The sequence below is a fragment of the Tiliqua scincoides genome, chromosome 4, assembly GCF_035046505.1.
Source record: "Tiliqua scincoides isolate rTilSci1 chromosome 4, rTilSci1.hap2, whole genome shotgun sequence".
In the NCBI taxonomy this organism is placed as follows: Eukaryota; Metazoa; Chordata; class Lepidosauria; order Squamata; family Scincidae; genus Tiliqua; species Tiliqua scincoides.
The window spans coordinates 14,702,397-14,729,902 of NC_089824.1; the positions used below are offsets into that span (position 1 = coordinate 14,702,397).

Consider the following 27,506-nt stretch of genomic DNA (forward strand, 5'->3'; position numbering starts at 1 on the left):
CTGAGTGGGATCACAAGACAGCCTCCCTAAAAGATGTTATTGAAAGACAGATTGGCCTATTTTCCATGTATTCCAGCATCACCAAGGATTGCAACCAAGAAAATCCCTATAGTGTACATCAGCAATTGTGTGGGCATTCTAGGTGCAATGTTTTTACTTTCATTTTTCGCTCCAGCAGGCATTCCCTACCTCTCAAACAGACAGGATGCATGTTGAAAGTATCCTTTTGAAAATTTCAGAGACAACATTGGTTGGAGGGGCAGCCTGAAATGAAAAAAACATCTCTTTGCATTCCTCACCTGGAAAAAGGTGAGGCTTGAATTCTTGCTTCAAAATAACCTTCCCTGGGGAATTTAAAAGGCTTGGAATGGAAATCGACAGAGAGTCTAGCGTGCACCTTAAGAAAATAGAAATGGCTCTGTTTTGCAAACTGTGCTGACTGAGTATATTGCTATCTATTCAGTGATCTGCTAGAGAGCCCTGGTAGAAAACACAACATTGAAAAGCCTCAGAGAATTGGAGCTAAGAAAAGGGTCAGCAAGAATACTTGAGTAATTGAAGGTTTTGCCATAATGTTTGTGCTTGACTATTCTGTCCTAGAGTATTGCTTTGTTTCTTCAAAGGGTATTGCTTTGTAAGAAAAGCCCTGCAGGATTAGTCCATGCAGCCACCTAGTTCAGCATCCTGTTTGCCATAATGGTCCATCAGCTGCCTGTAGGAAATCCACAAAAGCAGGAGGGAAGGGCATATGCATCTCCCATCACTGCTCCCCTGCAGCTGGTGTTCAAAGGAACATTGTTGCTGAAGCCAGCAGTAGCAGTAGCACATAGCCATCATAAATAGTAAGTATTGACAGATCTGTCCTCCATGAGTTTGTCCACCCTTTCAAAGCCATCCAAGCTAAAGGCCATCACCACATCTTGCAGCAATGAATTTCTCAAACTATTTATGTGCTCTGTGAAGAGGTACCTCTGTCCATTCCAAATCTCCTGCCTATCAGTTTCATTGGGTGACTGCTGCTTCTAGTGCTGTGATAGAGGGATAAAACCTCTCCACCTGCTCTCTCCACACCATACATCATTTTGTAAGTCCCAGGCTGCAGTCCTGTTCACACTTTTCTGGGAGTAAGTCCCACTGAACACAACAGGACTTACCTCTGAGAAGACCAGCATATGATTGTGTCCTAAATCATGATCCCCCTTCACACCTTTCTCCCTCCATGCTAAAAGTCCCATTATAAGGAAGCTGCTAAAGCCCTCTGATTATTTGGGAAGCCCTCTTTTGAGCCTTCTCTAGCTCTGCAGTATCTTCAGAGGTGGTGACCAGAGTTGAGAACAGTATTCCAAATGTGGCTGTGCAAAATATTTGCTTAGGAGCAATATAATATTAGCAGACTTATTCTTGATCTTTTTCCTAATGACCCCAGCATGGAAATGTGCATTCTTCATGCCACATACTGGGTTGATGTTTCCATAGAGCTCCATAGAGTCCATCATGGGTTACAGGACATAATATGTAAGTGCAACCTCCTGATTTTGGAAGTGAGTTATCTCAGAATGCCAGATGCAAGGGATGACACCAGGATGAAGGACTCCTGTTGTCTTGTGTGCTCCCTGAAGCATTTGGTGGGATATAGAAGATATAGGAAACTGGACTAGATGGACCTATGGCCTGATCCAGCAGGGCTGTTCTAGATCTGTCCCCCACAACCTCTTTCCTCATTTATCATAGACAGCCTGGACCTCATCAGTGTATACATGAGATAGTGATTGTCCATGAGTATGAATTATAAAGTGAGACACGTTGGGGCAAAAACAAACTGCCCTCACTACGTTTTTGGTCCTTCTCTCCGAACCTGCTTCCCTATCCTGTTTTCCTGCCAAAGGTTAGACCTGCTTGCTACAGATAGTCCCAACTTGTTGACTGAAACCTGCTGATGCTCACCAAGGTACTCAGCCATGGAAAGACCATCAAAATCCATCAGAAGTCACACCTATCTCTTAGCCAATGAATCCAACAGCTGCTACTGTTTTTGTATTCAGCAAGCAGAAAAAATAATGCATCTTGCAATTGCAACACACTCACAATTCTTGTTTGTTCTCTTTGGCACAGATTTTTATGCATATACAATATGTATAGTGGCAAAAACTCTCATATTTTTGCCTCTATAAAACAGTGATCCTTTAAGGTACTGTGTAGCACAACACTTTGCTGCTTTGCACAAGCACAACTACTTCGCTGGACTTTATTGCTGCTGGACCTATTTATTTTAATTTATTAAAATTCTAGAAACTCAGATCTAAGTCTCATCAATACGATAAACCCAAGTCTGAGCTGTACTGCTGCAGATGGAGGCCCACATGAGTGAATGTTCCTTCACACACTACAAACTCATATACATATTAAACTAAATGTCAAGGAGAAAAGATTCTAGCCTTGCCTTCGCTGCCACCACCCTCTCCCCACAATCTACTTTTCTGTGGCAGCTTTAACATGCAGTCAGAAGTGGTACAACCCAGACACCACCACCTTAGTGAGAACTAAGCCATAGACAAGAAGTAATAGATCTTACCATGGCAACACAATGGGATGCTTCCTCTTGCAACAACCAAGAAGCAAGAAGATAGAAGGGTAGGAGGTAGTAGGATGGCACTGGGAATAGCTGGTTTTGATCATCCAAGGCACACAATTGGCAGAGAGAAAAATTGAATTCTGTCCTTGAGAGACATGCAACAGGAGTCCATCCAGGCCTATTCACATATATATGTACATCACTCACTGATGACAGCTCCAAACAGTTATGGAATGAATCATCACAGGCAACGCATCACAGAAAACTTCCCTATCATCAACTAAAACACAGTGCTTTTCATTTGAAACAGTTCATGCATTTGGCTGAGAGTCACTGAGTTTAACACGAAAGACTCAATTCAGTGGTTTTTAAAAAGAGAGCAACATCTGATTATTTTATTTTCCAGGTTTCGAAGTCCAAACAGACATATTAAACTTGCCGGACATTAACCAATTAATGAGAGATTTAGGACCCAATCCTATGAGCTGCGGTGACGGTGCTGCGCTAGCTATGCTGGCCCAACTGTTGCAAAAAAGTGCCATAAAGCTCTTTTATGTCAGAGGTCGTGGCACAGCACTGGTGCTGGGGGACCAGTATCAGTCAGTATGGGGCTGCAGTGCTGGGGGATGAATGGTGAGAGCTCCCGGTGGTAAGTTCTTCCACCACTTACCACTTAAAAGGGGACTGGACAAATTTCCGCAGGAAAAATCCATTAGGGGTTACAAGCCATGATGTGTATGTGCAACCTCCTGATTCTAGAAACAGGTTATGTCAGAATGCCAGATGCAAGGGAGGGCACCAGGAAGCAGGTCTCTTGTTATCCGGTGTGCTCCCTGGGGCATTTGGTGGGCCGCTGTGAGATGGACCTATGGCCTGATCCAGCGGGGCTGTTCTTATGTTCTTAACCACCACATCTCTCCAATCTGCCGCCAACATGCACTGCAAAGATCTATTTCCCACTCACTCGAGTGAGAAGCAGGCCACTCCCCTCCTTATTTTGTTCCTTGCGTGATGCCATAAAACCCATAAGTGTGGGAGTTGAGGTTTGGCAGGAGTGCACAAGGAGCATGGGTAGAGGCAGGTTTTTTTGGGTGATAATGAAATAAAAACACATCACAACACTTTCTGCACTTCTCATTTTTGTAAATAAAACACAAAAACTCAAAAATCTATGAAATCTGTGAAAAAATAAAACCATTCTCTAACATTGTTCTAACATTCTCTAACAGCTCCACATGAAAGAGGCTGCATCCGCTGACACTATACCACCTCTATCACCTATCTAGTACACTTCCAAAGCAATGATAAATTTTAATTATAATTTATAAAAATGTGCCCTTGGAATAAAAACACATAACACCGTTTTCTGCACTTCTAACTTTGGAAAACACCAAAATCCATGAAAAAAATAAAACTGTTTTCACCCACCTTGAAACGTGGAGAAAGTTTGGCTTTTTTGTAGTGCAGGAATGGAGGAATGGCAGACTTGAGGCATCAGGCAGTGTTTCCGGTCTCGCCGCCCTGACCTGAACAATGTTGTCTCAGCAACAGCCTTGCCCTGCCCTACCCATCCTCAGTCTTCTGTCTCTGGCCTTTTGATCTTCAATGGTCTGTGCTGGAACTGGACCCTCCACAGCCACCATGTGCAGAACTCAGCTGTGGTTTGGCAGATGGGAAGCGAAGTCTCAGCCACTGCAGTTCCCAGACCTGGCAACTTAATTCCATGCAAAAAGAGGGGAGCAGCATTCTAAGTCACCTGCAGCTTCCAACCATTCATTCATTAATTCCATTTTCCCTGCCCTTCCTCCACAGTCTTAAGCCAGCATGCAGGGTTATTCCCTCCTCCAATTTATCCTCACAGCAACTGTGCAGCGAGGGGCTATACTTAGCACACTGGTGGCTGGCCTGAGATTCCCCAGGGAGCTTCAAGGCCAAACAGCATCTAGAAACTGGGTCTCCCCAGTCCTGGACTGATACTAGTAAGCAAAACACCATATCAGCTTGTTATCTGTGGTGGATCGCAATTTTTGCTGCGGAGAACCTCAGCTTCCTTGTGACAGGGAATCAAAAGAGGACCTGGGCTTGACAATTCCCAACACACCATGATGCTCATTTTTCACCTCTTGTGGCTGCTGCTTGCTGCTTGCTGCTGGCAAGCCCCCAGCCCCAAGAGTAAAAAACATAAGGGAGACTCTTTGATACCGATGTTTAGAAGAGGTTCGCCAGATAGGAAAACCCCTTTGGAAATAAACTCTGGGGTGATTCTGTCCTAATGGAGGGCAACTAAGAAAACCTGGCTTGAGGCTAATGGCTTTTTTTCCCCTTAAAAAAAGGACACATTATTCTTCTAGGTAGCCCAAAGTTGGAAATCAAAAGGGTTTTTAACAAAAGAACCTCGTTCCTCCACCCCACCAAGGCAAGCATGTTCAAAAGCCAATTGAAGTGAAAGGCCCCTAATAATTGTGCCTGTGATCATTACTTTCAAGGGGTGAAGCCCAGAGCCAGAGGATGGCAAAGGCTGCTGGGGGGGGGGCACGGGGGAAGAAATCTTTCAACCCAGCCCTCTGCGCTTGCTGCCAACCTCAAAGCAACACAAAAAGGACTGGAGAAAGGTCAATCCTTCTCAGTGGGCAAGCCAGCTGAAAATCAATGGTTTGTAATTGAGGTTTGCTGAGAAAAAAAGGAAAGAGGGCAAAGGCAGAGATAAAAGGTTCTTGGATCTGTCTGTAATGTGAGGGTAAGGGTTCTTTTTCTTAACATAAAGGAAGAAGAAAGAAATTATATAAAGCAGAGAACAATTCTTGCCCCTTTGCCCCTTGTACAAGTTGTTTAAAGACAGATAAAGGTCATGGTCATTCTTGGCTTCTGTTCTTTCATCACTGCTTTGGCATTATTGCCGACCAGGACACTGATCTTTTTTTTTTTTATAGTAAAGTGGTATCTCAGATAACTTTCGACTGACTCCATCATATGGATAGCTGCAAGTTTCAGGCATTGTACAAGCCCACTTATCAACCGGGCCATTCTCTGAACTCTGAAATGGTGAGATGTAACCCCCCAAAATGCAGCACAATCTCTAGCATGGAAAGCCAAGGGGGTGCAGTGGTTACAGTGTTGGAAGAGGATTCAGGAAACCCAATTCCCTGCTCAGCCATGACACTCACAGGGTGACCTAGGGCCAGTCACTATTCACAGTCACTATTCTCAGGCTGTTGTGAGGATAAAGTGGCACTGGGAAGAATCATGTGTGCCATCCTGGCATAGTGTTGCTACAAAGCACATACATGCTTTGGAGCAGTGATTTTATAAGCCAACACATATTTTGCTTCCTTAAACGTTGCACCAATTCCTGGGTATATTTGGGGTACTCCTCTATGGAGAACTCATGCAAGGAAAGCGCCCTACAGGTAGACCACAGCTGTGATACAAGGACATCTGCAAGAGGGATCTGAAGGCCTTAGGAGTGGACCTCAACAAGTGGGAAACCCTGGCCTCTGAGCGGCCTGCTTGGAGGCAGGCTGTGCAGCATGGCCTTTCCCAGTTTGAAGAGACACTTGGCCAACAGACTGAGGCTAAGAGGCAAAGAAGGAAGGCCCATAGCCAGGGAGACAGACCAGGGACAGACTGCACTTGCTCCCAGTGTGGAAGGGATTGTCACTCCCGAATTGGCCTTTTCAGCCACACTAGACGCTGTTCCAGAACCACCATTCAGAGCACGATACCATAGCCCAGGGGTGCTCAGTCGGTGGATCGCAATGTACCGGTAGATCACGAGGCAAAATGAGTAGATTGCGGAGTGCCGACCCCCTCCCTTCAGGTGCCTCTGGGAGGAAACGCCGGGAGTAAGGCCCATTGTACTCAATGGGGCTTACTCCCAGGTAAGTGTGGCTAGGATTGCAGCCTCACAGCCTAATCCTAGGCATGTCTACTCAGGAGTAAGTCCTGTTATACTCAGTGGGGCTCAAGGTACACCAACATACATTGTACACATAAATGTTATATGTTATGATGGCGCGAACATTGTAAAAAAAACTCTGGTAGATCTCCGGGCCTTGCTGGGTTTCAAAGTAGCTTTCGAGCCAAAAAAGTGTGAGCACCCCTGCCATAGTCTTTCGAGACTGAAGGTTGCCAACATCTTGGGGTACTGATTCCAATGATTGGAACGGAAGCCTACACCACTGCTGCCTCATGAGGAAGCCGCTTGAACCATTCACTAATGAGGCTATACTGTATCTCCAAAACTAGACGTGATAGGGCAAGACGGATGCCATTTTTGGAATCGGCACCCCAAATTCATATCAAACCACCATAATGTTTGGGAAAAACTTTTCTGACCCTCAATTTTGTAGGCCTGTGTTTTCAACCAGTGTGCCCTGGCACTTCGCTGTGTGCCATGAAAGGTCTGCAGGTGTGCCGTGGGAGTTTTGAGCACAGCAGCTCAAAATTGCTAAAAAACTCTTCTGGGTTCTTTGGATCTGTTTCTACGGCAACTGTCTGTAGTGACAAAGCAGAGCCAGTGGGACAATTTGTTACTATACACAGTTACCCTAGAAACAGTTGCAAAGCCTAGAAGAGTCTCCTGGAAGCTGGAAGTGACATCACAAGAGGCAAAGACCATAAAGAAGACCACAGAGGTCAGGGTGCTGTGAGATCAAAAGAACATCACTGCTTTGGAGGAACGGTAGGATCAAAATAAATGAAACGTAAGTCCACAGCCCATTCACCTTAATTCCCTGTTTGTTAGTCTCTCTCTACCTCAGTTCCCATCCCTTTGGTTCTGGTATTCAGTGCTTAAAAGCTGGATTGCTGGGGGGCCTGGACCAAAGACCTATCCTGGGTCCCCCATGATTCACCCACCTGCCTCTGATACTACACTATCACCAGCACTGAGGATTCAGAGGGCAGCCCAAAGCGATGGTCCCTTGGCCAGTGCTCCACTGTGCAGACTCTAGTCACCAACCCATCTGGCAGTCATTAATTTAATAGAAGCTCCAGCCAACAAACAATGTGTGATCATTTGCCATTTCAATAACCAGCTCCAGGATGATTTGAAGGAAATCTTAGGAAAGTTCCTGACTCCCAATTGTCTTAACAATAGCAACAACAAAAGCATTCCCATCTCCAGTTAGACTGCTGAACAAAGAGGCTGGGGGCGGGGAACCAAGAGTGAATTTGCGTGTGAAAGAAACAGAAGCTCACTTCTCCAAGAAGGAACTTCTTCTTGGGCTGAGCTTTGGTAGAACCAATGGAACTAGTGTGAAGATGCATGCCCACTCTACTAACAATTAACCCCATAATAATCCTTACCCCCATAGAGCTACTGATGTATCTTTCTCACAGGAACCTCAAAAGTCTCCATGGTTAGTTCATGAGTTCAGTTCATGAGTGCAAAGTCATCATTGCTCTTCATGGAGTCAACAAATGTTCAACATACCCTTCCAATAATAATAATAATAATAATAATAATAATAATAATAATAATAATAATAATAATAACCTCTCGCATGAGCTGTGGGATGAGGGCTCCCTCCACTGCTTGCTTTTTCATGTCTGTGATGCAGTAGCGGCAGCAAAGAAAAGCTCCAGAAGGATCTCTCCAGACTGGCAGAATGGGCAGCAAAATGGCAGATGCGCTTCAATGTCAGTAAGTGTAAAGTCATGCACATTGGGGCAAAAAATCAAAACTTTAGATATAGGCTGATGGGTTCTGAGCTGTCTGTGACAGATCAGGAGAGAGATCTTGGGGTGGTGGTGGACAGGTCGATGAAAGTGTCGACCCAATGTGCGGCGGCAGTGAAGAAGGCCAATTCTATGCTTGGGATCATTAGGAAGGGTATTGAGAACAAAACGGCTAATATTATAATGCCGTTGTACAAATCGATGGTAAGGCCACACCTGGAGTATTGTGTCCAGTTCTGGTCGCCGCATCTCAAAAAAGACATAGTGGAAATGGAAAAGGTGCAAAAGAGAGCGACTAAGCTGATTACGGGGCTGGGGCACCTTCCTTATGAGGAAAGGCTACGGCGTTTGGGCCTCTTCAGCCTAGAAAAGAGACGCTTGAGGGGGGACATGATTGAGACATACAAAATTATGCAGGGGATGGACAGAGTGGATAGGGAGATGCTCTTTACACTCTCACATAATACCAGAACCAGGGGACATCCACTAAAATTGAGTGTTGGGCGGGTTAGGACAGACAAAAGAAAATATTTCTTTACTCAGCGCGTGGTCAGTCTGTGGAACTCCTTGCCACAGGATGTGGTGCTGGCGTCTAGCCTAGACGCCTTTAAAAGGGGATTGGACGAGTTTCTGGAGGAAAAATCCATTATGGGGTACAAGCCATGATGTGTATGCGCAACCTCCTGATTTTAGGAATGGGTTAAGTCAGAATGCCAGATGTAGGGGAGAGCACCAGGACGAGGTCTCTTGTTATCTGGTGTGCTCCCTGGGGCATTTGGTGGGCCGCTGTGAGATACAGGAAGCTGGACTAGATGGGCCTATGGCCTGATCCAGTGGGGCTGTTCTTATGTTCTTATGTTCTTATGGTCTGATTGAGTAAGCCAGTTTTTACGTTCGTAGGAAGATCTAGCTAGCATGCACAGCCTAACGAAGGTTGACCTTAGTGCGATTTAGCCAATTGGAGGAAAGGTGGTATAAAAATAGGAAAATAAAAAAATGATCCATATGTGGAGCCTGCATGCTTAAAGGGAGTATGCCACTGAACATCATCTGCTGTGGAGCAACAATGAAGGATGTCCATCACTTGTAGTTTCCCAGAGGCATCTGGTTGCCCACTTTGGGAAGGTAGTTGTTGGACTTCATGGACTGCTTGTCTGATCCAGTAGGCTTCTACTTATGTTTTAAAGTATGCTAAGGGATTGTGACAAAGGATATGGTGCTGAGAGGGACAGAGGTCATGATTTGGGGCAGAAGCCACTAACCTTAGAGCAACAACTTAGTTAGCTTTGCAAAATCTATTGTTTGAATAGACTGGTGAGGGCAGCTGAAAGTACAGATAAAGAGGGAAGTTGAGGAACAAAAACAGATAAGACCAGAGGCTTCCCCTAAGACCCAAGAGTGGTCAGTAAAAGATAAAGTTTTTTAGTATGCATGCTTAATTAGTAAATGAATATGTACTTACACATACTGCTTAGCTAATTAGGTCATTTGCATTAACAAACAATGTGTTTGTTGTGTTTATTGATGTGTTTATTGGGGAGGGGGACATGCTAAGGAGCTATATGTTACAGTCGGTTGGAAAGGATGCAACCCCTTACTAACCCAGCCAATGGTGAACAGCCAATGGAGGGAATTTCAGATGGGGGTAAAAGACTATAATGTATGCCTAATTAATAGTCAAATTAGTTGCTCCTGACTAACACTGTGGTCTGGATCACTCCTTTTACTGCAGTAAAGATCCAAATTCCTACTACCCATCAGCCTTGTGTGGTTTCTATATGAGGTGTTTCTAACAGTGCCAAACTCTAAACAATGTTGTTAGAAGTGCACTATGTTACAGACCAGGGGTGTCCAAAGTTTTTGGCAGGAGGGCCACACTGTCTCTCTGACACTGTGTTGGGGCCGGGAGGGGGAGGGGGGAAGAATTAATTTACACTTCAAATTTAAATAAATTTACATAAGTTTACATAAAAGAATACATTAAAGATGAACTTATATGAATGAATGAATGAATGAATGAAGGTCTTGCAATAGCTCAAGGCCTATAAAAGGCCTTGCACAAAGCAAGGCTGACCTTTTCTTTGCTGCCGCTACTGCATCACAGACATGAAAAAGCAAGCAGTAGAGGGAGCCCTCATCCCACAGCTCATGCGAGAGGTCAAACAGTTGCCCTCACGCTGAGAGCAGTTGCGTTGGGCCAGTGTGGGCTCCAACAAATCTCCAGAGGGCCAGAGGCTCATTGGAGACTGGGGGCTCCCTGCGGGCCGCACTGAGAGGCCTCAAGGGCCGCAAGTGGTCCCAGGGCAAGGGTTTGGGCATGCCTGTTATAGACGACTGTTTCAGGGTCAACCTATCCATGAGGCCAACTGAGGAGGTTACCTCAGGCAGGAGTTTGGCAGAAGGCAGCCACCTCCACCTACCACTCATCTTCACTGCTCCTCTTCCTCCCATTTCCTTGACTGGAAAAATTTAAAACACACTCATAAACCACTGAGATGCTGGTCAAAATAAGGGAACCCCACACAAGATTAAAGTCAGTCAATTCCTGGGTATAATTATTCAAACAATTATTTAAAGTTCTGGACTTCTTACACGGCGGCTCCAATTATGCAGGGAGTAGGATTTGAGCTATTTTAAATTATTTTAACAAATAATTTCAAAAAGCACAAGTAGCTTGCACCGTCATAGAAGAAGCATCACTTGTTTTCAAACTTTAGTTTGGAGCTACATGATTCAAAATCAGCTTGTTTCTCTTTTGGAGGAAAAAAATGTCATTTTGACATTCATCTCCCATTTCAAGCTAATTTGTCAATTCATGTCAAACAATGTTAAATTTAATTCATTTTGGCTGAATTAGAAACCATGAAAAGGGTACAATTGTACAGCCTCCAAGATACTGGATATCACCTTGGACAGTTTCCACGTAGTCTGAGTAAATGCCTTTGAACATTTGAGTCACAGAGTTTTTAACAAAACAGAGATAACAATGAACTAAGATCTAAGGAAAGATCGAGGAAAGCTACAATCCTATACAGTACATGCGCTCTTGGGAGTAAGCCCCATTGAACACTATGGAGCTGACTTCTGAGTGCACACGCATATGAAACAATAAAACCTCTGAGCAAGAAGCATGAGGAGGCAACTCCAAGAATCGGTTTGTTCCACTGCGGTTACAATAGGTAATGAGGTAGAATGAAATCACCAAACTAGGCCACGGTCTGAACCGGTGACTTGAAGAGCAGCTGATAAATACTGACAAGAATGGAAGTGTTTCTGCCTCCAGCTGAGTTCTGGGAGGCAATTCCTTCCCCAGTCATTCCTGACAGATCACCAGTGTGCTGACCCTTGTGGAACTGAGCTGCCTCCAGGTCCTATAAGATCAATCTTCCTTACCAAGACAGCCCAAACGGAGGAAGAAAGAGCTTGCTTGATTAGGTAGCCGGAGAGGGTCTTACCCCATAAGAACATATGCAGCAAAGTATGACTACATAATTACTGATGGGGCTCTTTTGCTGTCCCACTAACCCTGTTTTGCCCAGGCAACAAAACAACTGAGTTTGTAAAAGGCTGCAGGCATATACAGAAGACACAGATGAAAATACCTGGCACAGTAGAAAAATCTGAACACCTTCAGTTCAGAAACCGGAACCAAGATGTAGCCAACAAACAAATGCCACTTTTTTCAGTGCCATTGGGTCACAACTGGAGGTGTTTGAAAATGGTGCTATTTACCTTAATCAGAAGTAAGCCCATTGTGTTCAGTTAGACTTGGGAAGAAGCCGAGTCAGCGCTCAGAGAAGCGCCGGCCTGCAGAGGTTGATGGAAGCCTCCATGCTGGCTTCCTCCAAGTGCCTTGCATTGGCCTGACTGTGCCAATGCAAGGCTCTGAGGTAGGCAGGGACGGGGAGGAGGTGGGAGGGAGGCGTTCCTGGGCAGGAGAGGGTAGGTGGCACCAGGGGCAGGGAGCGGGAGGCCTGGCTGGGATCCAGCAGTTATGCCAGATCCCAACCTCTGTTCCCCTGTTCCCACCTCAAGGGGCGGCGCAAGTTCGAGGAGACCCATAAAGGCCAGCGCTCCTTACCAGGAGGTAAGGGAAAATGTTTCCCCTTGCCTCTGGCTGAGCCACTTATGACCCCTATCCTGCACTGGATACAGTGCAAGCCTCTTGGCTTGTCTGTTCCAGCACAGGCTAGGATTGCTTTAGGCTATCTTACCTATCTTACCAGAAAAAAACACCTCTAGCCACAACTAAAGTATAAGGCTAGGAATAGGCATGCAAAATGAAGAAGGACAGAAAAAATTGTTCATGAAGAGGGAATGGCAGGAGGGTGGAGAAACCCAGATTACTTAAAATTAAAAATCAGATTTTTAAAATGGAAACCAGATTTGAAGGTTTTTTTTTTTTTTTTATATGATAGTTGGACTTACTGGGTTGTATCACTGCTTCAGTTAAGAGAGTAGCAACCTGGTTTAGATTTGTCCTCATTCTAGAAATCAGGTGACATCAGAAAGCTAATCCTGTATTACCTCCTTTGATATTCCCAGATCAACTGCATTTCTTCAGTCTATGTAACTCATTGCTGAGAAAGACCACCAGACTATCCCTCTGTTCTGCCAGACTACCTAATCACCTACTTATCTGATACCAGCTGTCTGGTCTGCCTGCCAGATACCCTTGCCAGCCCTTGTAATCAAGCAGTGGTGTAGCTAAAGGGGGGTGCAAAGTACTAAGTTTTGCAGGGAGCCTTACCACAGGATGCAAGGGGCCACTCCCCTGCAAAGCCATTCCAGGTGGGGGGGGGAGCAAAGCATAGGTATACGCCTCGCTTTTGCTCCCATCCCCTGGAATGGCTCTGAAGGGGAGGTGCCCCTTGAACACTGCAGTGAGGCTCTTTGCAAAACTTAGTGCTTTGCACCCCCTCTAGCTATGCCACAGGACCCAAGCATCCGCAGTCTTGTTCGAGCAAGCTCGACTTCTGCAGCGTGCCCAAAACACAATGACCACAAAAATCCATCCCATTTGGAACCTTTTCAGTCAAAGCAAGTCAATCCCTGGTACTCAGTGTCTAGAGGCAGTTGAAAACAGACAGCTTGTCACAATGTTTAAACGTGTACGATGTTTAAAACATATATTTTTTGGAGAAAACCTCTAGAAAATTATGAAAACCACATATATAATATATGCTGTGATCCCAAGTCTAGCCTAAGGCAGTAAGCTATGCAGGTCTGGATCTGGTCAGTGCCTGGGCCGGGGGCTGTCTGGGACACCCATGGGTTCACTTTCAATTCCACATGGGATAGAAATGTAATATCTGATTCAAACCCTATGAACTTGTGTCTATTACAGTGTTTCTCAAACTGTGGGTCGGGAACCACTAGGTGGGCATGAGCTGATTTCAGGTGAGTTGTGTAGCATCTAGTTTAGATGCCATTGAAAACACAGAGCTAAAAATGCAGGGTACAGAGATGCTGGCTCTCAGCAGGAGAGAGGCCTGGTGCTTTGCCCTGAATAGGTGGGAAGTTGGGATGCTGGGAAGGGGGGAGGGCTGTGGATGGAGAAAGATCCAAATCTGTGTTCTGCTTTGACTTTTGAGCTGGAATGTTTGGATTCCAAGCTATGCAAAATAACAGCATGAGTGCACTGTGTAATGGGACCTTTGGCTGATCATGGGTTAGGTTTGAAGCCTAAATTGATGGTGTCACTTCCGGTCATGACATCACTTTCAGATTAATGACATCACTTTTGGTGGGTCCCAACATATTGTCATTCTAAAAAGTGGATCCCAGTGCTAAGAAGTTTGAGAATCACTGGTCTATAAGATTTAGCACAAAGCCTTTTGCTGTTTTATGTCCTCCTGCAGAAGATCTGGTTCATCGCATCTGCCAAAAGGCTCCTCTCTTTTTTCTGCCTCTCTTTGCAACTGCACACAGATCCAGGTTTCTGTGCAAACTACAGAGGGACAAAGTCATACCAGTCTGAGCATGGAAAATGAAGCACATGTGCCTGAATTTATTTGACTTGACTGGAAAAGCTTAGAAACTAAAGAGGCATGGAGGAAAATTTCAACAGCACTTAATAAACACTATCATAACCATGTTGATATTAATGCATTAAAGAAGTTACAACCTTCAATTGAGAGTTTGTGCTGCATTGGCTTCTGGCTGGGGAACAGACATTCATCTTCGTACAACTAATGAATTACAGTGATTTGTCAGGGGAGCTCATGTCTGATGCCAAAAAACTTGGCTCCAAAACGCGTTTTCACTGCTAACCCTTTGTAGTAGCAATCTAACAGCTCTACTTAGCCTTGCCAGAAACATGGTTTCCATTAAATATGAAAAGGTCATTTGTTAGAATAACATCACTGTAGTAACCTGTGACCAGATGCCAAAGGCATTGTCACTGCAGACTCATTGCATCTTAAATCACAATGAAACATCTGATTGTCCACCTTCCAAAACTTGCAGTTGCAGGTATCATGCCTTTATTTAAATTACTTCCTACCCCATCCCCTCCAACCCTACAGGAGCCACCAGGATGGTTTAAAGTGATTATTAAAAGACTGTGAATTTACAAAATGACCCCATACAAAAATCTCAACAATGACAAGGAATAAGAGGATCAATAAGAAGAAAGGCAAAGGTATAATTAGCAGCTCAGTCAAAACTAATAAGGTTTAATCAGATGCTTAACACCTATAGAGATTGGGCTATTCAAGACTCCTTAGGAAGGGATTTCCACAATCTGGATGTCACTACTAAAAAAGCCCTGACACTCATTCCCACCAACCATATCCCACCTAAGGAGCAGGGGAAGCACCATCTTTATTAAAAGTTGGACCTCTGTTGTAAGGATCAGTGATTGTTACATATTACAACCACGGTTGTTCCTTAACAAACAGTAGGGAGAAGCAGGAAGCTGAAGTGGAGTATTCCATCTTTTAATGGCTGATAGAATTTTGATTGTTCAGTATTGGAAGAAGGTAGCAATACCATTTATAATCTATATATCATAATGGGAAATGAAATTCTGTTCTTTAATAAAATGTTGAAAACTTACCTATCTTTTGGAAGGAAGGAAGGAAGGAAGGAAGTGTAGGATTTATGCAGAAGCACACTGTGGCCTTGGTAACATGGCAAGGCAGGCAAATCTGCCCCCCCCCCCCACGGCACACCAAGGGGAAGCTAGTTCCCGAGGCCAAAGTGTGAAAATAGCTGATATAGCATTCTAATGAAGCACCCATTGTTCATAGCTCATAAGCCTTGGAATGCGTTATCAAGTAACTGAAAGTAACCTCAGCTTGCGCTGTATTGTTTCAAAAACTCAATAAAAGACAGACCAAGAGGCTGGTACAACAAGCCTCTCTCTCTGCACTCTCAATCTTCAACCTGCCTGCTGTCTCTTCATTTTTGCCTCTCTGACTTTTCGCTGCCTCTTGCACCTATATCAAGCAATCTGGCCTAAAATCCAGTTTGCTTCCCAAAGTCACTGCAACAGGAAGGAAGGAAGGAAAAACTTGTCAACAATCTAAAGACAATAGATAACTTCTTCCAGTATTGGGATAGATAAATCAACAACTGGTAGAGTACAGGATGGATTGATGTAGCATTTAGTTAAATTTATGTGAGGAAATGGAGAAATGTAAATGATGTAATTTGTAATGGGTCACATCCAGTATTTTGGTAAATAACTTTGTGGATAGCTTCAGTAGAACTAAGTAGTTGTACTGCTATGTTTTAATAATGCATTTTAATATATTTTGTAGCCCCAAAACAACTAGCAGATGATCACCAGTGGGATAATCCCCAAACCCCAATCAGCCTATCATTCCTTAGCCAGGAAGGTCTGATGAAGGTTTCTTAAAGAGAGGTCTCACTAATGCCTCTTAAGAGGCATTTAAGAACTATAAGAACTATCTCCTTATACACATCTCATTGGCTATTATTAGTCAAGATTGGCAAGGACAAAGCAGCAGGCTAGCACAGAAGCACAGACTTTTCCATGGATCTTGTAGTCTTTAAAAGGTAAGATCAATTGAATTTCAACCTAGTAACTAACAGACCAAGATGGCTACAGGTACAGATTCTGGAACACTGCTTATATCCTTAATGAGGATCCAGCTACCTGTTTTATAGATAATCCCTCTTTAATGATAGCAAAGCATTTTAATCACAAGGGAATTACACTTTACAATGAAAATCCACCTTGGGCCCAAGAAGTCAAACAAGTGATATATTTTAAGCCTTTTGAAAAAATCAGAGCTACATGTCAGTGAATCAGCTAGTCAGTTAAGGAACTTGGGTTAATAGTCACAAGTATTTCAGTTATCAGTTAAGCCTTTCTTGCCGATTTGTTTGGGTATTTCAGCTGGTGTGGCTATGACAACCACAAGTAGTGTCTGCAGTGATGCAATGCTATGGCGTCTTGCTCAGCGAACAGAATCTTTAACAAAGCGGAAATATTTATTGATACACTTAGAAAAAAAGAGGGGATGTTTCTCCCTTTTCAGAGTTCATGCTCAAGGAGGAACATTCTTCCCTCGTTCATGCACAATGACTATCAGTTATAACTAAAGCCATCACCTGAATTGTGCAGGCATCACTGAAAGAGCCCCCACCCTGGGTTAGAAAAAGGGCACACAGAAGTACAACCAAGACAGAGGATTGCTGATAGACCATTTTTGCAGGATTTCTTAAACTGCAAGACATGGAAATGGCAATTGCAAACTGCCACTGAAAAGATCAATTTTCTTAAGTTTGATTAATCCGGTTGCTATTGACCCTCATTTTTTGCAGCTCAAGGCCTTATGACGTTCAGCAGAGCTAATCCCAACAGTAGTAATGGAAGCTTGGAACAGAGCTTCTATTAATTAGCACATTACCTTATCATTCTTTATATTACAGATACAGGATGCTTTCTAAACTACTAAGCCCCTGGCCTAAGGAGCATCCAGTCTACAATTCAACAGAGCGGTGGAAAACTAAGCTGGACAAACCAAGGAAGAACATACATTTAATGTGTGTACAGATGGAACCTCGGTATCCACTGATTTGTCATCCACTGATTTGACTCACCACTGATACTGAGGTCAACCTTTAAATGCCTTGCAACAAGGAGCAAAAAGCTCCGAAATCCCATTTCCTACCTTCGCGTTGTTGAACTACACAAGTTGCAAGCTTCTTGGGGTAAAGATAGCTTTAAGGAACCACTTCCAAGTTTCGTGCTCCTCCACTTTCACCCCAGAATGCATCAGTATAGATGTGATACCGCATTCAGCCACTAGATGGGGTGAATAATGGAATCTAATACTGCATGTCAGTGGTTCCCAAACTGGTGGGTCATGAGCCACCAGCCAGGGAAGCACTTAGGTTTGGCCTCCTAAGGGGCGAGAATAAGGGGATTGCAGCAACATCCCAGGATCATGCTGTTGCTGGGGAGAGGGGGGATTCCTGGCTTACCTGAAGCCAGCGGTAGCTGGCAAAACCAGAAATGACTTTCAATTGCATTTTTAAAAATCATTTTCAAGGCTTGGGGAGGCCTGCAGAGGGGTCTGTGGTGCTCCCCACATCCCTTGAACAGACCCATTGCTTTCCTTCCCCCCATTGCTGGCTTCAGGTAAGCAGCACAATCCTAGTGATTGCATTGTTGCAATTCCCCCGCCCCGCAAGCACTTAGGTGGTTCCCTCCTCCTAGGGAGGACTCAGGGAACCACTGCTGTATGTGCTTCTTCTTGCAACTGGGTCTTTCAGTAACTGCAGAAATTCTACTCTTAGTGCAATGGAAAGTCATAAGTCAAGGGTTCATCCCCGGGACTGCTAGATAATTTACTGGCTGAATAGTAGCAGGCCTGAAGCCTTGGCCAGACATAGCCAGCACAGCACCCTGGGAACTGAAGGTGATGTAACATGGGGTGATGTACACCAGGTGACTGCTCTGTGTGTGTGTGTGGCATCACATGCCAAGTCAGCATGACTAAGCAGTATTTCCCTCATGCTGATTGGCTGTCATGAGTATAAGTTCCTGCAGGGGCTAGCAAAGGTGTGGGAGATGCAGAGTGGATTTGAGCCGAAGGCTACGTCAGTGAGATCAGTGATTTGTGTACCATTTGTACAGTTTGGACTGTTGCTCTTGTAAATATCTTGTATATAGTAAAGAGGCGTTTGGTGGAGGACTTCTGCCTTGTGTCGTCTTTGTCGCCGGGAGTGTGTATGCTCCGACCTTGAGAGATAGGCAAGCCGAGCAGCCAGCTGCGTGAACGTTGTCTGCTCTCCAGCAGCTTGCAACAGGAGCCCTTGGTGTGTAGGTTCCCCCCCCCCCCAGCAAGAATTCAGGTTTTGAGGACTGTGAAGGTTTATTTCAGTTCAGAGCTGTAGAATATCCATACAAGATTGCTTCTGAAATGTTAATTCACCCCTTATTGCCCAGAAGGTGACAGTGTAGGTGTGGTAATATTTCTACTCTTTTTCTTTTGCTATTTGTAGAGGATCCCATGCAGTATTAGGTGGAACTTTTGTCTGGAACCAGCTGCAGGCATGTAACTAACAGCAGATTTTCAGTATCAGCCAGTTCTGAGGCAAGGCTTGGTGCTCTCTCTGGGAATCTGATCCGATCTGTTGCTGACTTGCGGAAGTGCACATGCTCTTTGCCTCTACCTGACGCTCACCTTGTACATTTGTAAATCAACCAAATATGCTCAATACACCAGTGATTCTCAAGGTTTGTCCTCCGCTGTACCACTTCTCATGGTCCATCTATTGCACTGGTTCCCAAGCTGTGGTCTGTGAACCTCAAGGTGTCAGGAAAAAAGAAGTCACTTTTGATCACTTCCAGTGTGTCACAGAGCAAACAATCTCCCATGGACCACCAAAGACGGTGGAGAACAGATCGCCTGTAGCCACAACCACTGAATAGTCAACTGCGGCTGTGGGCGATCCATTTTACATCTTCTCTGATAGTCTATGGGGGAGCAGACCACCAGAAGGGGTGGAAATCAGACTGTCCACAATAACATGTGGTCCACAACAATTCCAATTTTCATCTCAGTGGTCCGCAAGCTCCTAAAGGTTGGGAACCACTGATCTATTGGAAGTACCATCGGAAGTAACTGCTGATGTCATCACCACTTCTGGATTGGGAGGCCAGATGCAATGCAACAAACACCAGTAAGAGGCTCATAGCAGATGGGCTTTTTTGAGTGCATGAAAAGTGCACGCTGGAGTTCTGCCTGCTGTGTCAAGTCTCCTATTGCTGTTTGTCACGTTGCATTGCTGGTCTCACTGCCAAGTAGGGAGGGTCTGGGGCTCCTGTGAGTACTACCAGACACCACCTCAGGTACCACGTGGTATGAGTACGACTGATTGAGAAACACTGAAATACACAACAAGTCTCTAGTGACTCCTCCTCCAAAAAAAGCCAAATCCAGTTGTACTGTTTCCCCTAGTGTCAGACCTTGGGGAATTGTGGAATGTATCACTAGCTGCATACAAAACTATCCTGGGCATAGTGAAAGGCGGTGGATAAAACTTTTAAATAAATATTCTACACACAGAGATAGATAAGAGTCTAGCTTGCCAAAGTGGTCTTGATTGATTGGCAGCTCGGTTTCAGAACAGAGGCAGTTAGATGCAAATAACATACAGCGCCAATGAAATAAATAACCATTCTTTTAGGAACCTGACAGTGAGAACTCCTTTGAGATACTAGCGATTTATAGCTCATGTTAGGCAATAAATGTAAATGGAAACAGAACAAGGAATACTGAAAACGTTGTACCTGTCAACGCTCTTTAAAAAACTGAAAGAAAACAGTGACATAACTTTTTGTGAGGAAAGCCTTTTCTTCTTCCAAAGATGCCAATGCTCAAGACATCTTCTGCTATTTCACAGAAAGACAGGTATGTGAAAGAAAACACAGAATGTAATGCAAATATATCTGCTAGCAACTAAATAGTTTCAGGGCTGCATTGATGATAGCAGATACACACACAGTCAGGTAAATGGGTGCCACACATTCTTTACTGTCCAGAACAAAAACATTCAATAATAGCCCTCTGGTGACTTGCCTGCCTGGTGCGAAGGTTGCGGACATCACTTCTCGTCTAGACAGGCTAGTAGACAGTGCTGGGGGAGAGGTAGCGGCTGTGGTGCATGTCGGCACCAACGACGTGGGCAAGTGTAGCTGGGAGGTCCTGGAGGCCAAATTTAGGCTTTTAGGCAGGAAGCTGAAAGCCAGGACCTCAAAGGTAGCGTTCTCTGAAGTGCTACCTGTTCCACGCGCAGGGCCAGCTAGGCAGGCGGAGATCAGGGGTCTCAATGCGTGGATGAGACGGTGGTGTAGGGAGGAGGGGTTTAGATTCGTTAGGCACTGGGGAACGTTTTGGGACAAGTGGGGCCTGTACAAGAGGGACGGGCTCCATTTGAACCAGAATGGAACCAGACTGCTGGCGCATAACATTAAAAAGGTGGCAGAGCAGCTTTTAAACTGATCCCTGGGGGAAGGCCGACAGGAGCCGAGGGGCATCCGGTTCGGGACTCCTCATCCCTATGGGATGAGGATGGGGAGGTTAGAGAACAACAAGACAAAGGCAGGGTAGGAGAAGAAATTGGGAAAGGTAGGGAGATGGGATGTGATAGACAGTTTGGCACAATGAGAGGATGCGGGGACAAAGGAGCGAATAAGCAGCCCATCCTGGGGCATTCCGTGTATAAATGCTTTTATGCGAATGCCCGAAGTCTACGAGCAAAGGTGGGAGAACTGGAATGTCTGGTGACAAGGGAAAACATTGACATAGTGGGCATAACGGAAACCTGGTGGAATGCGGAGAATCAGTGGGATACCGCAATCCCGGGCTATAAACTCTACAGGAGGGACAGGCAGGGGCGTGTTGGAGGTGGGGTGGCCCTTTATGTTAAGGAAGGGATAGAATCCAGCAAAGTAGAGATTGAAGGTGGGTCCGACTCCACCGTAGAATCTCTGTGGGTTAAATTACCAGGCTTGAGCAGCGATGTAATACTGGGGGTGTGCTATCGTCCTCCAGACCAGAAATCTGATGGGGACCTTGAAATGAGGAAACAGATCAGGGAGGTGACAAGGAAGGACAGGGTTGTAATCATGGGGGACTTCAATTATCCTCATATTGACTGGGTCAATTTGTGTTCTGGTCACGATAAGGAAACCGGATTTCTTGACGTGCTAAATGACTGTGGCTTAGATCAGCTAGTCACGGAGCCCACCAGAGGACAGGTGACTCTGGATTTAATTTTGTGCGGTATGCAGGACCTGGTTAGAGATGTAAACGTTACTGAGCCATTGGGGAACAGTGATCATGCTGCGATCCGTTTTGACATGCACGTTGGGGGAAGAATACCGGGCAAATCTCTAACAAAAACCCTTGACTTCCGACGGGCGGACTTCCCTCAAATGAGGAGGCTGGTTAGGAGGAGGTTGAAAGGGAGGGTAAAAAGAGTCCAATCTCTCCAGAGTGCATGGAGGCTGCTTAAAACAACAGTAATAGAGGCCCAGCAGAGGTGTATACCGCAAAGAAAGAAGGGTTCCACTAAATCCAGGAGAGTGCCCGCATGGCTAACCAGCCAAGTTAGAGAGGCTGTGAAGGGCAAGGAAGCTTCCTTCCGTAAATGGAAGTCTTGCCCTAATGAAGAGAATAAAAAGGAACATAAACTGTGGCAAAAGAAATGTAAGAAGGTGATAGGGGAGGCCAAGCGAGACTATGAGGAACGCATGGCCAGCAACATTAAGGGGAATAATAAAAGCTTCTTCAAATATGTTAGAAGCAGGAAACCCGCCAGAGAAGCGGTTGGCCCTCTGGATGGTGAGGGAGGGAAAGGGGAGATAAAAGGAGACTTAGAGATGGCAGAGAAATTAAATGAGTTCTTTGCATCTGTCTTCACGGCAGAAGACCTCGGGCAGATACCGCTGCCCGAACGGCCCCTCCTAACCGAGGAGTTAAGTCAGATAGAGGTTAAAAGAGAAGATGTTTCAGACCTCATTGATAAATTAAAGATCAATAAGTCACCGGGCCCTGATGGCATACACCCAAGGGTTATTAAGGAATTGAAGAATGAAGTTGCTGATCTCTTGACTAAGGTATGCAACTTGTCCCTCAAAACGGCCACGGTACCAGAAGATTGGAGGATAGCAAATGTCACGCCTATTTTTAAAAAGGGAAAGAGGGGGGACCCGGGAAACTATAGGCCGGTCAGCCTAACATCTATACCGGGTAAGATGGTGGAATGCCTCATCAAAGATAGGATCTCAAAACACATAGACGAACAGGCCTTGCTGAGGGAGAGTCAGCATGGCTTCTGTAAGGGTAAGTCTTGCCTCACAAACCTTATAGAATTCTTTGAAAAGGTCAACAGGCATGTGGATGCGGGAGAACCCGTGGACATTATATATCTGGACTTTCAGAAGGCGTTTGACACGGTCCCTCACCAAAGGCTACTGAAAAAACTCCACAGTCAGGGAATTAGAGGACAGGTCCTCTCGTGGATTGAGAACTGGTTGGAGGCCAGGAAGCAGAGAGTGGGTGTCAATGGGCAATTTTCACAATGGAGAGAGGTGAAAAGCGGTGTGCCCCAAGGATCTGTCCTGGGACCGGTGCTTTTCAACCTCTTCATAAATGACCTGGAGACAGGGTTGAGCAGTGAAGTGGCTAAGTTTGCAGATGACACCAAACTTTTCCGAGTGGTAAAGACCAGAAGTGATTGTGAGGAGCTCCAGAAGGATCTCTCCAGACTGGCAGAATGGGCAGCAAAATGGCAGATGCGCTTCAATGTCGGTAAGTGTAAAGTCATGCACATTGGGGCAAAAAATCAAAACTTTAGATATAGGCTGATGGGTTCTGAGCTGTCTGTGACAGATCAGGAGAGAGATCTTGGGGTGGTGGTGGACAGGTCGATGAAAGTGTCGACCCAATGTGCGGCAGCAGTGAAGAAGGCCAATTCTATGCTTGGGATCATTAGGAAGGGTATTGAGAACAAAACGGTTAGTATTATAATGCCGTTGTACAAATCTATGGTAAGGCCACACCTGGAGTATTGTGTCCAGTTCTGGTCGCCGCATCTCAAAAAAGACATAGTGGAAATGGAAAAGGTGCAAAAGCGAGCAACTAAGATGATTACGGGGCTGGGGCACCTTCCTTATGAGGAAAGGCTACGGCGTTTGGGCCTCTTCAGCCTAGAAAAGAGACGCTTGAGGGGGGACATGATTGAGACATACAAAATTATGCAGGGGATGGACAGAGTGGATAGGGAGATGCTCTTTACACTCTCACATAATACCAGAACCAGGGGACATCCACTAAAATTGAGTGTTGGGCGGGTTAGGACAGACAAAAGAAAATATTTCTTTACTCAGCGTGTGGTCGGTCTGTGGAACTCCTTGCCACAGGATGTGGTGCTGGCGTCTAGCCTAGACGCCTTTAAAAGGGGATTGGACGAGTTTCTGGAGGAAAAATCCATTATGGGGTACAAGCCATGATGTGTATGCGCAACCTCCTGATTTTAGGAATGGGTTAATTCAGAATGCCAGATGTAGGGGAGAGCACCAGGATGAGGTCTCTTGTTATCTGGTGTGCTCCCTGGGGCATTTGGTGGGCCGCTGTGAGATACAGGAAGCTGGACTAGATGGGCCTATGGCCTGATCCAGTGGGGCTGTTCTTATGTTCTTATGGGGTTGCTGGGGGAGCAAATATGTGACCTCAACACTGATATCAAAGGCAGTATCCCACAGCTGTGCAGAATCCCACAATAAATGTGTGCAGCTTATGGCAGTGGTTCTTAAACTCTCTGGGAGAGTTTGAGAGCCACTAAGTTCTTGCGTGGGTGGCAGGGGGAAGGCAGCAGGGGCGGGGGAAGGCAGCAGTGCAATCAGTGCAACAGTGTTATAAACAGCAGTGGCGTAGTAGGTCGTTTGACACCTGTGGCCCATTAATTTTTGTCACCCCCCATATGACTTTAACATTTTTTCACATTTTTATACGGCCATTCCTCTAAGGTGCTCAGGATGATGTGCATGAAAGTGACATCATCAAGCAAATTGACGTACCCCCCTAAGGCTGTTACCTAGGGCGGACAGCCCCCCTCTCGCTAACTATGCCACTGGTAAACAGAAGGGCCCAGGTTGAACATCCATATAGAGTGGAGACAAATTCCTGTCTCAAACCATGGAGAGCTGCTGCCCATCTGCGTCAACACCCTGAGCTGCAATCCTATACATACTTACCTGGGAGTAAGCCCCATTGAATACAATAGCCCTTACTTCTGGGAAGACATGCCCAGGAGTGTGCTGCCAAGAGCCTGACTCAGTATGACAGAGTCTGACTTGAACTGTGTTCCTTGCAGGTAGCAAAGTCACTCTCCAGAGCTGGTGCATGGATGGCAGACAATTCCTTTACCAATAAGCTGCAAGGCAGGCAGCTGAAAAGTACAAAACAAAGTGGCCAATTCTTACAGCTGGATCAGATTATTCAAAGGGAAAAATGAGATAGAAATCCTTTAAATAAATAAATCTGCATATTGTCTTGTGACACTCCCCCCTACTTTGTTTTCTCTTTGTCCTGCAGACAGAAAGACCTGAAATTTTTTTTTTCTAATTGACCAAAACAAAAAACAAACAGCCCATTCCCAAAGATTTTTTTTTTGTTAAGTGAGGGCTTGCCTCAATCGAAGGCATAAAGGTAACTGCGGCTTTTTGCTAAACAAATACAGTAGTAGTAATGAGTGCAAAGCTTCTGTGTACTCATACTTCCAATGTTGAATGAGGTACAGTTCAGTCTGGACAGCAGCCTGTAAGATTGTGGTTGCTGACCTGATTTAGTGAAACTCAGTAATTGAGAAGCCATTAACATGGGTAAGATTGCCAGAATGCTCATAGCCAGGGTTGGCTCATCCATGAGGTCAATTGAAGCAGATTGGTAGTGGTGGTGGTGGGGAATCTCTATTCACCTTCTTGCCTCCGTTACTCCTCCTTCTCCTTCCACCCCCAGATTGGAAAAGGGGGGGGGCAGAGAAGAAGACCATAGTTGCGGGTGTGTGTGTGTGTGTGTGCTGAGCTGGAACCCTAGAAACTGGGAGAAGCAGAGGCTGGCATATCTGGTAAGGGAGGCAGCATTTGGCATGCTGCCTCAGGTGTCAGGAGGGCTTGTCAGCAGCCAGTAGTGAGAAACCATCAAAAACCACCTCTTGTTGCTGGATGTAAGAAAAGGCAAATGGTTTATCCTGCCACTAAGCAAACCAGTAAGGAAGTTGGGCCATGCAATCCATGAGCCAGGGTCTCAGCTGTTGGTCACTCAGGGGGACAAAAGCTACTTATGATTTTGGGGTCCCTAGAAGTGGAAGTTGGAAGTGGACAGCCTTGTATAACCTTTAGCATGTATGCTGGCTCTACATCTATCTCCTATAAAATCAGCTTTGGAAATGCCAGGATGTTCAAATTAAGGGTTATGAGAGTCTGCACTCAGCACTGTAGCAAACAGCATTCAGTTACCTTCACCAGACTGGCATTCATCTTAATTCACAATTTGCAAGTGCTTGCAAAACACCCAGTTCACCTGCCCACCCTATTTATGTATATGGGATACAGGCACTTACTGATCACTCGCTTGCTAAATGGGGATTAGGGTAGTAAATCTGCTGTCCTGAAGGAGCAACAGTCCCAGCTGTCTTGGGGGCACAATGAATATTATGCTGGTGCCTTCCACACTACAATGGAAATGAATGGATCAGACCTTAAATCTCTAAGACTACAAACTTGCACCTTTCTCTTAAAGCCTGTCTTTTCTATGCCATGGGAAATAGGGCGGAAAAATATACGTGTGCACGTATATTAATAATAATAATAATAATAATAATAATAATAATAATAATAATAATAATAATAATGATGATGATGATGATGTCTGATGATGTCTGATGGAATAAAATAAAGATAATAGCTTATAGCCCTATTCCTTACTTACATCCTATTCTCTTTATTTTATTCCTCTGGAATAATTATTATTAAAAGCTGCTGAGATGCCACCTTTATTTTATTTATTTATTTTTCTGAAAGGATCATCTCTATTGTATTAAAAGGGGCAGGAAATTTTCCAGCACATTAAGCTGATTTTTCAGCAACTTTATCTGGGTCAGCATTTCTGCTGTGTGGGTTGTAGGTAGCTATCTTTTTATAAATCCCTTTTGTTGATCTAGGGCAGGGGTGTCCAAACTTTTTGGCAGGAGGGCCACATAATCTCTCTGACACTGTGTTGAGGGCCGGGGGGGTGAGAATTAATTTACATTTCAAATTTGAATATATTTACATAAATGGATATATTAGAGATGGAACTTATATGAATGAATGAAGGTCTTGCAATAGCTCAAGGCATATAAAAGGCTTTGCACAAAGCAAGGTCAGCCTTTCTTTTGCTGCCACTGCTGCATCACACATGTGAAACAGCAAGCAGTGGAAGGAGCCCTCATCCCACAGCTCACATGAAAGGTTGAACAGTTGGCCGTCAGGCTGAGAGCAACTGCATCAGGCCAGCACAGGCTCCAGCCAGTCTCTGGAGGGCTAGAGGCTCATTGGAGACTGGGGGCTCCCTGAGGGCCAGCTTGGGAGTCCTCGAGGGCCGCAAGTGGCCCCAAGGCCAGGGTTTGGGCACCCCTGATCTAGGGAGCTAGTAAGGTTTGACTCTCCCTGGGCAGGTTCAAATGATACTCTTATCACCCAACCAGCCCCACATCATAAAAGGTGTGTGAATAGATTTAGCAGCAGTTGCAAGGTCTGAACCACACTCTGGTGGGGGAATGTAGCCCTGACTTTCTCAGACTCAATGGAAAGAGCCAGGGTGTACATGAACCATGTTGAGCCATGTCTGCTATTGCATGGGGCCAGTCAGGTGATAAAAGTGTTGTCTGAACCAGCCCACTGATGTAGTTAAGTTGTGCTTGGGCTGTAGGAGAAGTGAGATCATAGGCCTCACATGAAACATAAGTCATCCAGCCATGTCTAGCTCGGCCCTTACAACCATATGGAAAGTGACCTTTGTGTAAAACTGATTGCTGACTTTAGACATGAACAATGACAATGGATAAGATGCAATTTCAAGGACACTGCATTTGAAGGCTGTAGTGACTTTAAAAAAAAATTAACTGAAAATGGAGGCTGGCAGCTTTGGGGTTGATAAAAAGAGAAGGAATTCAGGAAAGGCAAAGCAACCTAATTAACTCACCATGGAACACAAGGAACCAATGA

The 27,506-nt window shown here is 45.0% G+C and overlaps 1 protein-coding gene across 3 annotated transcripts in view; it reads right to left on the reverse strand.

Moving 5' to 3' along the window:
* The window catches only part of ZHX2 (zinc fingers and homeoboxes 2), a 54,014-nt gene that overhangs the window by 14,730 nt on the left and 11,778 nt on the right, over positions 1-27,506 (reverse strand). The window contains exon 2 of one of the 3 annotated variants that reach the window (XM_066626169.1): positions 4,001-4,286. The exons of the other annotated variants lie outside the window; for them this stretch is intronic. The gene's annotated coding sequence lies outside the window, so the exon portion shown is untranslated. The remainder of the gene's footprint in view (positions 1-4,000; positions 4,287-27,506) is intronic. 3 annotated transcript variants of the gene reach the window in all.